Raw genomic sequence first — 18,395 nt, 5'->3', positions numbered from 1 at the left:
CCAGTACCAGGATCAGGAATTAATCCTGCGCTGGGCGAGACAAACTAAAAACTGTAACTGGGAAGGTCGCCGGATTCGGATCTACCAGGACATTGGGGCTGACCTGGCCAAGCGGCGGGCAGAAATCAATAGGGCGAAGGCAGCACTGTACAAAAGCGGTGTAAAGTTTGGGATGCTGTGCCTACCCAGAATCTGGGTCACATTTCAAGGCAAGGAACACTTTTTCACGGCCTCTGCGGATGCGGACAAATTCATCTTGGAGAACGGACTAGAGAAACGGCAGCGGGGACAGCGATGAAGAGCTGTTAGGAAGAGACTTTAACCTTTTACTTTCTGAATTGCCAACTCTGAACCACCATGTTGATTGTACTGCCTCGTTCTGGGAGTGAGGGAGGAAAGCGAGGAAGGAAAGAGAGGAAGGAAAGAGCGAGGGCAGATGAGCGCAGGAATAGGTAAGGGGAATGGCAGGTAAGAAGCCCAGGGAATGGGCGACAGGGGGATGCACAACTAGCCCGGGGAAGGGGCCACCGCACTCGTGGGGTAGCTAGGTAGCTAGTACCAGGAAGCATGCAGGAGAGAGAGGCTGCTGCGCATCACCTGCAAGGGGGAAGCTGCCTGGCAAGGACGGGAGGGGGAGGGGGTTGGGGGTGCAGACATCAGGAACAGGGGGATGGCTAGGAGAAGAAATAGAGGGAAAGGAGAAGGGGAGACAGCTACAGGGTAGGGAGGGAATATATACATAGAAACATAGAAGATAGGAGCAGGAGGAGGCTTTTTGGCCCTTCAAGCCTGCTCCACCATTCATCACAATCATGGCTGATCATCCAACTCAATAGCCTAATCCTGCTTTCTCCCCATAGCCTTTGTTCCCATTCTTCCCAAGTGCTATATCCAGCCGCCACTTGAATATATTCAAAGTTTTAGCATCAACTACTTCCTGAGGTAATGAATTCCACAGGCTCACCACTCTCTGTGTGAAGAAGTGTCTCTTTATCTCTGTCCAAAATAATTTACCCTGAATTCTCAGGCTGTGACCCCTGGTTCTGGACATACCCATCATTAATAACACCTTCCCTGCATCTACCCTGTCTAGTCCTGTTAGAATTTTATAAGTCTCTATGAGATCCCCCCTCATTCTTCTGAACTCCAGCGAAAACAATCCCAAGCTAGTCAATCTCTCCTCATATGATAGTCCCATCATCCCTGGAATCAGTCTGGTAAACCTTCACTGCACTCCCTCGAGCGCAAGAACACCCTTCCTCAGAGAAGGAGACCAAAACTGCACACAATACTCCAAGTGTGGCCTCACCAAGGCCCCGTACAATTGCAGCAACACATCCCTGCTTCTATACTCAAAACCTCTTGCAATGAAGGCCAACATACCATTAGCCTTCTTTACTGCCTACTGCACCTGCAGTCTTACCTTCAGCGAATGGTGCACAAGGACACCCAGGTCCCGCTGCACACTCCCCTCTCCCAATTTACAACCATTTAGGTAGTAATCTGCCTTCCTGTTTTTGCTTCCAAAATGAATAACCTCACACTTATCCAAATTATGCTGCATCTGCCATTGGTTTGCCCACTCGTCCAACCTGTCCAGATCATGCTGTAGGATCACTGCATTCTCGTCACAATTCACCCTCCCACCTAATTTGGTATCATCTGCAAACTTTGAGATATTACATTTTGTTCCCTCATCCAAATCATTAATATATATTGTGAATAGCTGGGGTCCCAGCACCGATCCCTGTGGTACCCCACTAGTTATTACTCTCCAATTTGAAAACGACCCATTAATCCCGACTCTTGTTTCCTCTCTGCCAACCAGCTTTCTATCCACCTCAATACAATTCCCCCAATCCCATGCGCTTTAATTTTGTACAATAATCTCTTATGCGGGACTTTGTCAAACACCTTCTGAAAGTCCAAATATACCACATCGACTGGCTCCCCCTTGTCGACTGTCCTGGTTACCTCTTCAAAGAATTCCAACAGATTTGTCAAGCATGTTTTTACCTTCATAAATCCATGCTGACTCTGACTGATCCTGCCACTGCTTTCTAAATGTTCCGCTATAAAGCCCTTGATAATGGATTCAAGCATTTTCCCGACTACCAATTAAGAAAGACAGTGGAGGGAAAGAAAACACCACAAATGGGAAACTGGAAAAGAGGGAGCGAGGGCATTAGGCTGGCTACAACAGGCCACACGTGGCGACTTGGAACAAAATGGCACCGCAAGCAACCACATTGGAGGGTCCCTGAATAAAGGAGTGCAAGGACTCACCCACATGATGTTTTAACAATTGGTGGCCATATTGAGTGGGCCCTGAACAAGGGGAAGTACCGGTGCGCAGGGACCCGGCCTCATGAGGAGAACGGTGACCTTGACCATCTTGGACGGCCACCGAACAAAGGGAAACCGTGGAATGCAGAGGCACATCCACTAGGTAAGTATGGTTGATCCCACAGGAATGGGTGGACAAAAAAACCCCCCCATCAGGATAGTCATCTGGAATATCAGGGGACTTAACGGCCCAGTGAAAGGATCCATAGCCTTCGCCCACCTGAAAAGTTTGAAAGCAGATATAATTTCCCTTCAAGAGCAACAGCTGAGAGAGCAGGCCCGACTGTGGGTCAGAATGGGCTGAGTAGGAAAGACCTACCATTCCTGCTATGGGACAAGAGCCGGGGGGGGGTAGCCATACTGCTAAATAAGAGGACGATGTTTAGGGCAACAAAGATGGTTACGGACCCAGGGGGAAGGTATGTCATGGTCAGCGGTGTCCTGGATGGAGCACCGGCAGTCCTAGTGATCATGTACGCACCCAACAGGGACAACATGGAGTTTACTAAAACAACATCCCCTGACATTCCAGGTCACTATCCTGATGGGAGGGGGGTTTGTCCCCCTGCTCCTGTGGGATCAACCATACTTACTTGGTGAATAGCCCCTGCATCCGGGGTTTCCCTCTGTTCGGGGGCTGCCCAAAATGGGCACGGTCACTGTTTTCTCCATGAGGGTGGGCCCCTGCGCTCCGGGGTTCCCCTTTGTCCAGGGACCACCCAATATGGCCATCAACTGTGAGTTCGCCATGTGGATGTGCCCCTGCACTACGGGATTTCCCTTTGCCCGTGGACCTTCCCAAGTGGTTGCTTGCAGTGCCATTGCCATTTTGTTCCACGTCGCCACGTATGGCCTGTTGTCACCAATCTAATACCTCCATCTTTCTTCACCTTATGTGCCTTCCTTCACCCTCCCATGTCCCTGCCCTCGTCCCGTAGCAAAACCCTCCCTTCCCCTTGCTCCCTGCTTCTTCCTCTGTTTAACCCTCTGTGCCCATTATCTGCGCACCAACCCCCCCCCCCCCCCCCCCCCCCCCCCCCCGTGCCAGGCACCTTCTCCCTTACAGGGGATGCGCCGAGGTCTCTTTCTTCTTCATGAATCTTGGTGTTGGCTACCGTAGTGGTGGCCCCCCCTTCCCGGGGGTTGTAGCACGACCTCCTGTTCCCTGATCTCTGCGCTCTTTGTCTGCCATTTCTCCACCTTACCCCGTGCTTAGCTGTACTTAGAACATTGCATTATAAGAGTCTCATTCTGTCATTCTGTGAGCGCTTCATCACTGTCCCTGCTGCCTCTTCTCCAGCCCGTTCTCTGCGACAAACTCTGTCAGCGTCCACATGGACTGTGAAAAAGTGTTCCCAGCCTTGATACGTGACCCAGAGCTTGGCTGTGTACAGCATTCCGAATCTCACACTGTTTCTGTACAGCGCAGCCTTCACTTTGTTAAATTCAGCACAGCGCTTGGCCAGGTAAGCCCCAATGTCCTGGCAGATCTGAATCTTGTGACCTTCCCAGCTGCAGGTTTTTGACTGCCTGGCCCAGCGCAGGATTCTCTCCTGGTCCTGGTACCGGTGACGTTTTGCCATTATCGCCCTTGGCTGTTCCCCGGTTTTGGGCGTTGGTCGGAGCAACCGGTGAGCTCTGTCAATTTCTGGCAGGTTGGAGAAGCTGTCCCTTCCCACTAGGTTACCCAGCATTTGGGCCACACAGTTTGTATCGATCCCCTCCTGTAGGCCCACGATCTGTAGGCTCTGCCGCCTCGACTGGTTCTCCTGATCCTCAACCTTTTCTTTCAGGTTGCCTTGTGTCGCGACCAGCCTGGCCACCACCTTTTCCAGAGCAACGATCTGGTTGCTCTGGGCTGTTGCAGCCCTTTCCAGATATTTAATTGCTGCCTCCTGGGCCTCCACTTGTTTTTTTCAACTTTGTCCAGGACCACCTGCAAGTTCGCCAGAGCTTTGGCCACTGCACCCTTCACTGCAGCTTGTGGCCGGGATTTACCGAGCCCGCGGCGGCTCGGAGAATCGGAGATGACGACGAGATGGCCTGCGACGCCGGGACGCGATTCTCCGCCGACTGGAGAATCACTGCCAGCCGAGCGCGCAGTCAAAGTGGCGCCGGTCAGGGGCCGATGAATGAGGCCCTCGCGGCAATTCTCCACGGTCGACCGGCCGAGTTCCCGCTGGCGTGGTTCTAACATGGTTCCACCTGGCGGAGCTTGGACCCGCGGCCGCGACGGTTCTGGTGGTGGGGGAGGGGGGGAATCAGACTCCGGGGGGGTTCTACGATGGCCAGGCCCGCGATTTGGGGCCACCGATTGGCGGGCCCGCATGATCCAGGGGAGGGGGCCAAACTTCTTCTGCGCCAGCCCACTGTGTGCTCCGCCATGTTGCGCGCCGCCGGCATGTAAACGGCCACCGAGCAGACCTGCGGCCGGCCGCTGCGTACATTTGTGGACCTGCGGCACGCAGTGCAGGGCCGCGTATGGCAGCTGGAGCAGCGTAGAGCACTCCAGTGCCTTGCTGGTCCCCTGTGGGCAACAGAATTGCTGGGCCAAGGGGTCCATTGGTGCCGGCGTGAAACACTCCGGTGTTTACGCCGGCGTCAACACATAGCCTCATTTTCAGAGAATCCCGGTTTGTGCATAGAACATATAACATATGCAATACAGGCCCTTCGGCCCTCGATGTTGCGCCGACCTGTGAAACCCCTCTAAAGTCCCTCTACACTATTCCCTTATCGTCCATATGCCTATCCAATGTCCATTTGAATGCGTTTAGTGTTGGCGAATCCACTACTGTTGCAGGCAGGACATTCCACGCCCTTACGACTCTCTGAGTATGTCTGATTTTTTTTCTTCTCGGTGTTCCTTCAAATATCTTGAGAGGAACGTCCTCCGTCCATCCCCTGGTCAGGGGGGCTTCTCGTGCGGCGGGTCGGTTCGTCTCACTCTGGCGAAGTCTGAGTTTTGCCACCTCGTGCGCTGGTCGGCTCAGCCGATTACTGTTTTTCCAGGCTCTTCTCACTCCTGATCTCCACTCGTCCTCTGGACTGGCTGTTGTTTGGCATCTTTCCTTCTGTCTTCATTTTGTTGGCGGTGTGGGAATGATTTGCTTTGTTTGCAGGCATTTTTCTAGCAAAGAGTACATATTTTTCAGGTTCGCAGGAGGAGAGGCACCTGATGTGCGACTTCTCAGTATATCTCCGTCACCGGAAGCAACTCCCGAGAAAAACTGATTATGATGTTGTGTGTGGGAGGGTGGGGGGGGGGGGGGCGGGAAGAATGCAAGGATCCCTCAAAGTGTACTGCAGAGAACGAGAACAATGGGGGGCCTATCGCTCCCAAACCTGCAATATTACTACTGGGCGGCAACCGCGGAGAGAGTAAAGGGATGGATAAAAGAGCCAGAAGCTGAGTGGGTGCTTTGGAGGAGGCCTCCTGCAGGGAGACCTCCCTTCAGGCCCTGGCCATGGCAGCACTCCCATTCCCATCGAATAAATACTCAACAAGCCCAGTGATGGTAGCAACACTCCGGTTGGGGAACCATCTGCGACAGCACTTTGGGCTAACCGAAATGTCCGACAAGGCCCCCATCTGCAACAACCACAGAGTCACGCCGGCGACAGTGGACACCACCTTGAAAAGGCAGAGAGAGGACGGGGGGTGGGGGGGGGGGGGGGGAAACGCTGACAGTAAGGGGCTTGTACACCAGCAACAGACTGACAACGCTTGAGGAACTGACAGAGTGGTTCCAGCTGATGGAGAGGGGGGGGGGGGGGGGGGGGGGAACGAACTAAGGTACATGCAGCTCAAAAACGTCCTACACAGAGAAACAAAGACATGCCCACGACAACCACAACAATCTCTGCGAGACGACCTACTGGATGTGAACATCCGAGAGAAAGGGACTGTGGCGACATGTATGGGCAACTGCTAAGGAGGGCTAACACCCAACTGGACAACACAAGAAAGAAGTGGGAGGAGGACTTAGGGTTTGAAATAGGGTGGTATTTCATGGCAAGACATTGGAAGCAAACTCAGTGTTAAAGCTATATGTTACCCAAAGAACCGAACTACCTGTATAGGCTGGTTGTCTACTCTGGAGAATGAGGGTCATCATTCCGTCATTCTTAAGGAAACATGTCCTAAATCAACTTCATGAAAGTCGTTATGGGATAGTAAGGATGAAGGAGATAGCCAGAAGGTATTTTTGGTGGCCAGAGCTAGATGGTGAAATGGAGGAGAAGGCGGGCATGTCTTCAGCTTATGCAAAAGTTCAAAACCTGCTGCCATTAGCGCCATTGCACCCATGGGAATGGCCAGAGGGGCCATGGCAAAGAGTTCATATAGATTATGCTGCACCATTCAAAGGACAAATGTTTTTCATTGTGGTAGACGTGCACTTGAAATAGCCTGAAGTCGCCATTATGAAGATTACGTCCTTGGAAAGAACAATAGAAAGACTGGATGAGATTTTTGCAAGATTCAGTTAGCCTGAACAATTTGTTAGCGGCAATGGGCACAGTTCATTTTGCAAGAATTCACAAATTATTTAAAGGAGAACAAAATATAATGCATCCAATCCACTCCTTATCATCCTTCCACAAATGGGTTGGCTGAAAGATTTGTTCATACAATGAAGTGTTCATTGAAGGCAACTCGTGAGCAAGGATCATTGTCTAAATAACTAAGCCAATTCCCGATGACATACAGAAATACAACATGTTTGACAACCCAAAGTTCTCCGGCATTACCCGTGGTAAAATGTCAGTTACACACATCATTTGATTTGCTGAAGCTGCCTAAGGCAAGCAAAATTGCTGAGAGAAAACAGCAAAGTCACGTTTTGCAACGTGAGACCAGGGCGAAACGCTATGTTTTTCAGAAAGGTCAGCAAGTATTGGCAAGAAACTAAACCACCAGTGAGACGTGGATACCTGCCATTGTCTTAACATAGACAGGACCGGTCTCCGACATTGTTCAAACTTGGGACGATATTGTGTGGAGGAGACACACTGACCAAATTTAGCAACTAGAACAGGTTTGCCGAGGTGGAATCAACTGAGGGTCTGATACAAATTGTGCCAAGTGAAGACCTGGACATTCCTGAGAACCTGACAATACCAGAAACAACCATGGAAGACAGTAGCCCAGTTGAGGACACTTGAACACTGAGTCAACCTCCGCATACTACATCGACTCCAGTTGAATCAAGTAGCGACGACGTCCAAATTAAACTAAAAACACCAGAGGTTGCAGTCAACATGAAAAAACAGCCGACAACCACACCAAGATTGACGTCCTTGGCAACGTCTAACTTATTAACTGTCGTGTTTATTAATTCTGCATATTGATCATTTTGATTGTTAACGCTATATTGTGTTTCATTGCAGGAACCTTGAATGTAAACTGGGAGGAAAGTGTTGTCTCTTCATATTTGTTCCTAGTTGGAACAAGTTCACTTTAAGAGTCTGATCGCATTATGTACAGATGACATCATTGGTCATTTGCATGGGCAAATGGGCAGCCTATCCTAACAACCTGTAGAGTAAAGCTCTTGTTTGTACCTTTATGATGCAAGCCTATAATTTAAAAATACCACAGCTGTTAGTGGACATTCTGTGCCAGTGCTGCCTCTCTCCAGGTGGAACAATAGCTTTTAATTCATTTTTCTTTGGCCTAAATTTCCCAGACGTGGGCTTGGAGATCAGGTTTGGTGGAATTTCTTCTCTGCTTGTGTATGAAGTCCATGTACCTTGTTAGGCTGCATGTCAGCTGCTCTTACAGGAGAGATTCCCCTGATGGAGCAGAAAAATATATGTGAGACGTGCCTAGCTAGCTAATAGCCAAGTGAGTGAACCAAAACATTTCCTTACCTGCCTGCTTATTTATTCCTTGGGCTGCTGCTATTTTGTGCATTCAGGGCCTACTGACTAAAGGCTGCACTCTAAAATCCATGTTCTCCAGTAGATTAGATCTACTTGACTCAAGATTTCTGCTGATCACATTTCAGTGGGCATTCAAATGAAAAAATCAAAATTAATTCAATTGTTTGTGTATCCCTGATTTTTAGTTCCTCCATTGGCAGCCACACCTTCAGCTGCCCAGAGCTTTTATCTCTGGAATTTCCCCCTTTAAATCTCTCCACCACTCCATGGTTGCACACGATAAAACTACATTCAGCAATAAGATGGCACTTCTCTGCACAATTTCCATCTTGAGTGTTTTGCTTGTGCTCCAGTGATCTGAAGTGAGCATAGTTATTAAGTTGTGACCTTACCAAAGCATGTTCCAGCTTCAGTAGAATTGTGTGAGACCTTTCTTTCTTGGAAAGTCAGAAGTGGGGATGTTCACTGATGATTGCACAATGTTCAGGACTACCCGTAACTCCGCAGATGATGAAGCCGTCCATGTCCAAATGCAGCAAGTCCTGGACAATATCCAGGCTTGGGAGGGCAAGTGGAAGTAACATTCACACCACACAAGTGCCAGGCAATGACCATCTCCAGCAAGAGTAGATCTACCCATCGCGCTTTGACATTTAATGGCATCGCCATCACTGAATTCCCCACTATCAACATCCCGAGGATTACCATTGACCAGGAACTGAACCATACTAGCCATATAAATGCTGTGGCTACAAGAGCAGGTCAGAGGCTCAGAATCCTACTGCAAGTAACTCCTGACTCCACAAAGCCTGTTCACCATTTACAAGGCACAAGTCGGGAGTGTGGTGGAATACTCTCACGTGCCTGGATGAGTGAAACTCCAACAACACTCAAGAAGCTCAACATCATTCAGGACAAATCAGTGCACTTGATTTGCACCCAATCCACAAATATTCACACCCTCCACCACCTCCACAACCTTTTGATAAGGTGACAGAAAAAGCAGACAAGGGTAATGTAGTGATGCAATGTATCTAGAAAGACCTTTGATTAGGTGCTACATAATACACTAATGAAGACGCCTGTGGAGTCAGGATACAAATCGGAGAATGGATAGCTGGCAGGCTGCAAGGCAGAAAGCAGAGAGTAGGGTAAAGGGTAGCTACTCAACATGACAGACAGTGGAAGAAGGCCACACTATTCTTCACCATTTCCATTTCTATTATTTACCGAGCCTGTGGAATCAAAAGCACTATTTCTAATTTTTCAGATGATATCAAATTAAGGAGTGGAGTGGAGGGTCGGAAACAAATTAAAAGCATTAAACTTGAGTAATGGTCTTGCAACTGACTACTGAATTTTAACACAGAGAATTTTTGTGGAAAATAAGGAGGCCATTACTTGTAATATAAGAGTCAAAAGCAATTTGCGAGTACAAGTACACAAATCACTAAAAGTGGTGACAGAGGTGAATAAGGCCACAGAAAAGTAAGGCAAGCATGAAGGTGTATTTCCAGACTAATAGAATTGTGGGATTCTCCGTCCCATCGCACCAGTTATTTGGTGCATCCCCGCCGGCAGCAGGCTAATGGGGTTTCCCATTGTGAGCACTCCCACGCCGTCGGGAAATACGCAGGTACGTGCGCTGCCGGTGAAACGGAGGATCCCGCCGAAGGAGAATCTAGCTGGAGATCTTTTGCAAAACATGTATCAAACCATGGTTAGAATACAGCTGGAGTACTGCATCCAATTCTGCATGCCACACTATAACAAGGATATGGAGGCAAAAACGATTGACAAGGATAATAGCTGAAATGTGAAATTATACCAAAAAGGAAAGAATGAGCAGGCTGGGCCTAATTTTTCTTGAAGAGAAAAGACTGAAGGGTGATATAACAGAGGTTTTTTAAATGACTACAGTTTTGAAAGAGTAGACACATGATTCCATGTGGGGGAATAACTATCAATACAGTATAGTCTTTAAGAAGACATTGAGGAATACAGAAATAACTCTTTTACCCAGAAAATGGTGAGAATGTGAAACTTGTTACCACAGAGATTAGTTGAAGTGAACACTGAATTTACAGAGAGACTAGATAAACATAAAAGGAGGAAGGGAATGTGGGGAGTAGGGTTAGATAAGGAATGATGGAAGGAGGTTCAAGTGGAGCAAAATGGAGCTGCCATGGACTACTTAGGCTGAACGGTCTGATTCTTTGTGATATGATCTATATCAGTGTTCTTCAAACTTCTTTTCCGGGGACCCATTTTTACCAACCGGCCAAACTTCGGGACCCATGCCGGCCGACCTGCACGAGTGAATGAAGGTGAAGCCTTCCGGTATCGGAAAGTATGGAGTCTCCATCTGTCCAAAGTTCTGAATTTTTTTCCTGTAAAATTTTATCAAATAAACCCCCCCCGAACTAGTAAAAAAAAATGAGTAAAATAAATGAAAAAAATGAATAAACCCCCCCCCGAACTTGTAAAAAAAAATAAATGAAAAAAATAAAACTTAAATTAATAAAATAAATGAATAAAAACCACGACAGAACTTGTAAAACAAAAAGCTGCAACCATTTAACCAATGCGGCCGAATTTTTTTTTAACATGTTCGCGGCCGCTTGCAGCCGGCATTATGAAAAGCTGGCTGCTGCGCAGGGATTTGCGTGATCGGGAGCGCCGCGGACAACGGCTCTGCGACCCTCCCGACACCCGCCCGCGTCCCACCCATGAGTCGCGCCCTTGGCTTTGAAGAACACCTATATATATAACTCACCTTTTTCCTTCTTTGAAACCTGTTTTTTTAACTAAACTTTTGGTTACCTGTCCTAATTTCCCCTTCAGTGCCACAGTGGTTTGATTATTTAATTATTTGATAAGTATTTATTCAATATTGAATGATTATGCTCCTTTGAAGCCTCTTGAATGTTTTACTATATTGAATCTGCTATTGTAAGGGTCCCTCCTGTTGATTCCCTTATTTCCCATTTATTTATTTTTGCTGTTATCATTTTGTTCCATGGGTGTTTAATGGACATATATCTATAATTCGAGCAGGGGAAGAAAGGAACTCTAAAGTTACAAAAGAGAACACTGCGCTAACTTTTAAACAGCAGAACTCAGACGTTTCGGCACCCAAGAGATTGATGGGACTCGGTTTGATTGGTTGGATGGTGGCCATTGAATTGGCCAAAAGGCTGTATTCTGCCCGGTAGTTGGCGGTGATTGGATCCTGCGCATGTGTGATAAATTTTCAGAGAAGCAAGGAAGGGAAATCGGAGTCCTGGATGATCAGAGGAACGAAGCTGCTCTCTCACTCTCCCTCATGTGTTCATCAGAAAAGCTGCAGAGCTGTACACAGAATGTGCATGAATCTACAATGAAAACCTCAAACTGAAAGCCTAGATTGAAGAAGGTGTGCTGGAATCAACCATCTGAAACAAAGACTCTTATATTTTTACTTCCATTATTATTTTTACACCCCGCTTCTCTCCTCTGTGTTTTTCTGTCTTGTGTGGGTGTGTAGAGCGCGGGGTGAGCTAAAGAGGGGGTGGGGGATGGGGGTAGGAATTAATTAATAGTTAACCTGTTGTATTTGCTGCATACTTAATTATAATTCTTGTTATTAATAAAGTGATTGTGTTTAAATGTTACAAACCTGATGACTAGTTATTAGGCAGTCAAAAGCCAAAGACTTTGGGTGTTTTCCTAAGAAATATTTACTAATTTCAATTGTGTTGTGATTCTGGGTCAAGTGGGGCTGGAATTGGCCGCGCACTACCCCAGAAGGTCATAACATAATATAAATGCAAGTTGATATTGATCAGAAAACTCTCATGTCAAGTGTGAATTGATATGTCTTGGGAGGAAGAATGAGGAGAGGAAATATAAAGTAAAGAGGAAAATTCTAGAACAGATACTGGGACAGAGAGACCTGGGGGTGTAGATGCACAAGCTATTTGATGTGATATGGGAGGTTGAGAGTGGTTAAAAAAAAACATTCAAGATCCTGGGCTTTAGAATACAAAAAACAAGCAAATTGCAGAAGAAAGGGTACAATGTGTGTGTTGGTATAATGGCACAAAAATGCTATTCAATGTTCTATGTTCTAAATGCCACGGGGGAGTTGACTTTGAAAATGCCAGGGTGCCAGTTTGGTAGGAAGTAGGTGACGGCGAGATGGATATCTGTCCAAGACAGGGTGAAAATATACTACCACTTTCATGTGACGGGGTGGAGCTTCATCCTCGTTTGTTTACCTCATGCCAATGAAAAAAGCTATCATGGACTCAGGCAGCTCTGCAGTGCCTCATCTTGACAGAAGAGAGCTTTCTGCACTAAAGTCTTCCGCAGTGTCACTTTGTAGAAGGAGAGCCTCATCAGACTACTGTGCAGTTGGCAGTCAAAGGAGTCAACCACACCCTCCACTCGTGCAGAAACACTCACCTTGGGAGGACTGACATAAGTTTAGAACAGGCAGTACAAGGTGACCAACACTTCATCTATGAACAGGAGGAAGTGACAAAGGTAGTGGCAGCTGTGGGTCGTCCCCCTCGGAGGATGGAGGATAGACACAGCCATACTCTGCTGGGCAGGGAAGCAAAGTATTGGGAGTCGCATACAAATCTACAAATAGTTTTGTTTTACTTTTTTTTATGTGTTCATGAGCGTCGCAGGCTGCACCAGTATTTATTGCCCATCCCTAATTGCCCTTGAGGGGGCAGTTAAAAGTCAACCACAATGTTGTGGATCTGGAGTCACGTGGCCAGACCAGGTAAGGATGACAGATTTCCTTCCCTAAAGGACATTAGTGAACCAGACGGGGTTTTATGATAATTGATAATGGTTATCATTGGACTTTCAATTCCAGATTGTTACTGAATTCAAATCTCACCATCTGCAGTGGTGGGATTTGGGTCCCCGGAGCATTACTCTGGGTCTCTGGTTTACTAGTCCAGTGACAATACCACTATGCCACCACCTCCCTCTGGAGAAAAGAAAGTAGGCAAGGGTTTTCAAAATCATGAGGGCTTCAGAACCGAGTAAGTAGAGAGAAATTGGACTCATTGGCAGAACTATTGAGAGTCAAAGGACACAGATTTAAGGTGAATGAGAAAAGAACCAAAGCTGATATTTAAGAAGTTTCTCCTAGCAGAGTGAGTGCTTAGGATCTGGAGTGCATTGCCTCAGAGTATGGCAGCTGTAGATTCAACTGTGGCTTTCAAAGGGAATTGGTAAGCACCTGAAGAGATTACAGGGCTAGGGGAAAGGGCAAGGATGTGGGTGGACTAGCTAATTAGTTCTTCCAGAGAGCTTGCATGGACTTGGTGGACTAAATAGTCTCCTAATGTGCTGTAACCACTCTATGATTCTATAATTCTTCTATAAATATCTCTCTGATTATTGGTGGACATAAATTATTTTTCCATTGGCATAAAAGCAGTGCATCTCAATGCGTGCAAGTTTTCCCATTCCATGCCCTGAGCATGCAGGCATCTCAAATACATTTAAAAATCTTTGCTCAATCTGATGAGGGATCTGCCTCATTACAAAACGGAATGACAATGCCAAAAGATTATCTTCAGCTGCAGCAGGTGTGACATTTGGCAACAAATGCAATCTATCTACATAATTTTCAACTTGATGGGCTGCCTTCAAAGAACAACTGCTGTTTCATTACAGAACCATGACTATTCCTTATCTATCAATAGTGTTCTGGATTACTGCCAATGCAGAAAACTGATAGCGTTTGCATGACTCCTAGGTACTATTTAGATAATTCAAAGTTGTCTACATGAGGCAATTAGCAAAGTAAATTTAATCAAATATCACATTTCTTACATCACACCAGTGATTACTCTTCAAAAATAATTAATGCTTGTAAAATGTGTTGAGGCATCCCGAGGTTGTGAACTTTTCCATGTAGATGTGCCTTTCTCTTATTAAGAGCTCTAAAACAAAAATATTATTCCATCTTGCTGATCTTCTCCCCTCCCAGAGCATGCCATGTTATTTATTTCAACAGTTGCAGATACATTTTATAGAAAGTTATTGGAGTTATGAGATTTATGTGATTACTACATTTTGGGACAGTATCATTCAAGTTAAATGAAGGGGGTCATGTGACCTGTTCAGCAGTCTGCCTGGGTGGGTATAATTGTTCGAGTTCAAAGGAAGGATTAGATTGTTTTACATAGAAGAACATGCAAGATATTTACACTTGGAGACAAGGCAGCTGTCTCTGGGTTTGCAACAAGTAGACATTTAGGGTGCACCTGGTGGTGCGACAAGGCCGATGAATGTCACGAGAGGCCTCTTGCGAGATTCTCGACACTTGAGACATCTTGCAAGATTCATCTGACCCGTGCCCTTTGGAGAACTCTGTGTGGTGAAGGACAGGGCAGGGTGGCCCCCACCGGTCTCCCTCTGGCACCCAGGCACTTTGGCACTGCCAGACCAGCACCTTGACATTACCACCCTGGTACTGTCAAGGTGCTGGGTGGCACTACCATGGTGCCCAGATATCACAGTGGCACTGTCAAGGATCTGGGCCTGAGGGGGGCCATGCCATGAAAGGGGGAATGAGGGGATTATGAAGGGGGGGGGGGGAATTGCATGTATGAAGGGGCCTAATTAAGGTTGGGTGAGGTGGAAGGTGGGAGTCCTGAAACAGGAGGGGCCCAAAAGGGGAGTGGGGAGGGCTGAAAAGGGAAGCGGCTCTCAGCGACTCCATCGCAAGGTATGGGGCTAAGGCCCATGTTTGAGGGGGGTGACATTGCCCCTGCGTGGGAGGTCTGAGGGACTCTCAAGCTCACTTAGAGATCGGTGCACCCTTTCAAAATGGCTCCCCTATCTCTGAGGAGCTGGTCTTACCGGCTGGTTCAGTTCCCCAGTATTGAAAAAAATTCAAAGTGTGGGCTTGGCCGATGAAAAACTCCCCAAGGCCCCCAAAAAATGACATTGGGTGCGATTTAACTAAATGGAAATAAAGTCACATAGTGAGCACATTTTGATGCGTATTTCCTGACGCTCCCAGTGCCCAGAACCACAACGCTATCAAATGGCACTCGGGTAAAATAAGTGTCCTCAGCGGGAAGTGCGCGGCTGAGGCTGCATTTAGCCCTGTTTTTTGGACTGAGTAGCTTTGCTCGCCGGAACTCCTCAGTGTAACAAGAGATCGGGGCGCCATTTATGGAGTCCATGATGCAACCAGCCCAAGCCCAAACTCACTATGAGGGGGTCCGTGCCCATGGCCACCCCCCCCCCACCCCCCCCCCCCCACACCCCCCCCCCCCCCCCCCCCCACCACCGCCCCCCAGACATCTGATGAGCACGCCCGTGGTGCTCGATCCTCCCTCCGCCCCCCCAGGCCCCACACTTACCGGTCGCGCGATGTTCATGTCGGCTGCTCGTCAGGCCGCTCGGCCCATCCAGGCCGGAGAATCGCCGAGCGCCATGAGAAACGGCGAGCGGCGATTCTCCGAGGTGGGGGGGGGGGGGGGGGGGTGGGAGAATCACGGGGGGGGTGCCAGGGCGGCATGTCGTGATTCGCTGGGTCCTCCCGCGATTCTCCCACCCGGCGTGGGGAGAAAAGAATCGCGCCCAGAGTTCGTGAGCTAGTCAGTGCAAACACCATGCGGTAGCTAGTAAGTCTTGTCAGGCTAGTACTAGGTCTCCAGTCAAGTCAGCATAGTGTCAACCCACAGTTGAACATGTATAATAGTTAAGACGTTAAATAAAATCGTGTTGCATCTTATCAGGTGTTGGAGGTCCGTCTCTCGTCTGCATGTCTGCATCAAGTGCAGTCCACATCGACCCAGCCTGCCCAAAACATCATGGTACCAGTGAGTGATGTTGAAAATTGACGGACCTACCTTAAGTGAATCAGTATTGACCAGCAAACAGCCATCCGGTGACATGGAAAACGTCCGCCCTCCTCCGCAGCTCTGCATTGCCGGCAACCTCGGTGCAAATTGGAAGATCTTCAAACAGAAGTTCCAACTCTATCTCGAAGCTATCAACCTCGAGGCCGCATCAGACGCCAGGAAGATCGCACTATTCCTCTCCACAGCCGGGACCATGCCATCCACATCTACAACTCCCTTACATTCACTGGAGGCAAAGACAAGACAACATTTAAAACAGTCCTGCTGAAGTTCGACAGCCACTGCGACATTGAGGTGAATGAGACCTTTAAACGGTACGTTTTCCAGCAGAGGCTTCAGGGTAAGGATGAACCTTTTCAATCCTTTTTGACCCATCTCCACATCCTGGCGCAGTCATGTAACTATGACTCGACAACTGATTCCATGATCCAGGATCAGATCGTTTTCGGGGTCCACTCCGATTCCCTTCGCCAGCAGCTCCTGAAAAGCAAGCAGCTCACCCTCACCATCGCCATCGATATGTCCGTTCTCCGCGAACACGCTAACAATAGGTACTCCCACATCAGGGCAGCAGAAACGGCAAAGCTATCCTCCCATGAGGCGGAACGGGCGCAGGCTATCGCACAAATGCAGGGCCTAAGTATCGACGAGAGTGGCCATTTTGCGCGATTTTCCCAGGCCCCTGCACATGCACGCCATGACCAAGGGGACGGCGAGACCGATGACCAGACTGCGCAGGTGCGTACGTCGTTCGACTGCACTGCGTATGCGCGATGGCGCACGGAACGCGCTGACATTGGCGGCATGACGTGTCCGAATTGTGGCTCCGCCCATTTAAAGCAGCAATGTCCGGCAAAATCATGATGGTGTCTCCAGTGTGGAAAGCTTATCCAATTCTTTCTTTTTCAATTAAGGGGCAATTTAGCGTGGCCTATCCATCTACCTTGCATATCTTTGGGTTGTGAGGGCGAAACCCACGCACACGCAAACACGGGGAGAATGTGTCAACTCCACATGGACAGTGACCGAGGGTCGGAATCGAACCCCGGTCCTCAGTGCCGTGAGACAGCAGTGCTAACCACTACGCCACTGTGCTGCCCCACTAGAAATATTTCTAAGTGTCGTAGAGAGCGGTAACTGCTAGAGATGCTCTCTCAAAGTTACTCAGTGAAGTGGGGACATGGGAACCAATCGAAGCTGGGAGCAAATTGATGTTTGCGATTGGAACTGTCATTCCATGGAGAGTGTGATGTGTGGTAAGTATGAAAGGAGAAGTTCCTTTCTGTAGTTGAAAGTGCAACTTGCCTCCAAAAAGAAAAGGGTGTTTAATCAACAATGTTTTAGTCACTTGTTACAGTAAATGTTTTTAAATGTGAAATTTTGTGTCATTTTTTCAGCTATCAACTGTTCCAATCTCTTTTTAAACATTCAATCAATAATGCTTTCAGTCATTTGTTACAGCAGAAGTTTAAAAATGTGAAATCTTGTGTCATTCTTTTCGCTATCAGCTGCAAGTTCAAATCTGATGAGGGTCTCCCATTTAAGGTGGAGAACAGGAGGATTTTCTTTCTTTCAGAAGGTCACATGTCTTTGAAATTCTCTTTCTAAGATAGCAGTGAAGGTTGAGTCATGGAATATATTCAAGACTGAGTTAGACAGATTTTTGATTGACAATGAGTTAAGGGTTATTATGACGGACAGGCAAGAATGTGGTGTTAAGACCGGACCAGCTATGATCTTATTGAATGGTGGAGCAAGTCTGATGGGCCGAATGGGTTACTCTTGCTCCTATTTCTTACAATCTTATTAAAAGTTACAAATTTCTCCAGGGATTGTAATAAACCTAAATCATAATAGTTTTAGGTAGAATTTATATTAAAAAGAAAAAAACACTAGTATCAAAGATTACATGAGGAACAGTGGATAAAGAAATGCATTTAAAACAAAACAGTATGAATAGCTTCATGAATTGGCACTGTATAATGGACCAGAATAATTGGACTTCTAAATGCATTGCACATATATTTTTTCCGTTTCTCAAATTCGACTGTGTCATAGCAGAATTGTAATTTATCATTTAGTGGTATAACATAAAAGACTCATAAACTGCACTGTGGGAGAAAAATAAACCAATAATGTGCACCTGCTCTAAAATATATACAGAGCATTTTCTTTCAATGAGGCAGCAAGTCTGATGTTTAAAGCTTCTGAGTACTTCAAACGTAGTAAAATGCCAACTTTACATTCATAGCAGCTACATTAGATGTGTTTGGGACG

General features: G+C 47.3%; 1 protein-coding gene across 1 annotated transcript in view; it reads right to left on the bottom strand.

Moving 5' to 3' along the window:
- The window catches only part of LOC119962275 (sperm-associated antigen 16 protein-like), a 1,248,392-nt gene that overhangs the window by 63,335 nt on the left and 1,166,662 nt on the right, over nucleotides 1-18,395 (bottom strand). The gene's annotated exons all lie outside the window — the stretch shown is intronic.

The sequence above is a fragment of the Scyliorhinus canicula genome, chromosome 2 (genome assembly GCF_902713615.1).
Source record: "Scyliorhinus canicula chromosome 2, sScyCan1.1, whole genome shotgun sequence".
NCBI classification, from domain to species: Eukaryota; Metazoa; Chordata; class Chondrichthyes; order Carcharhiniformes; family Scyliorhinidae; genus Scyliorhinus; species Scyliorhinus canicula.
Note: the sequence above shows the minus strand (reverse complement) of the source record. Positions and strands in the feature narration are given on the sequence as shown.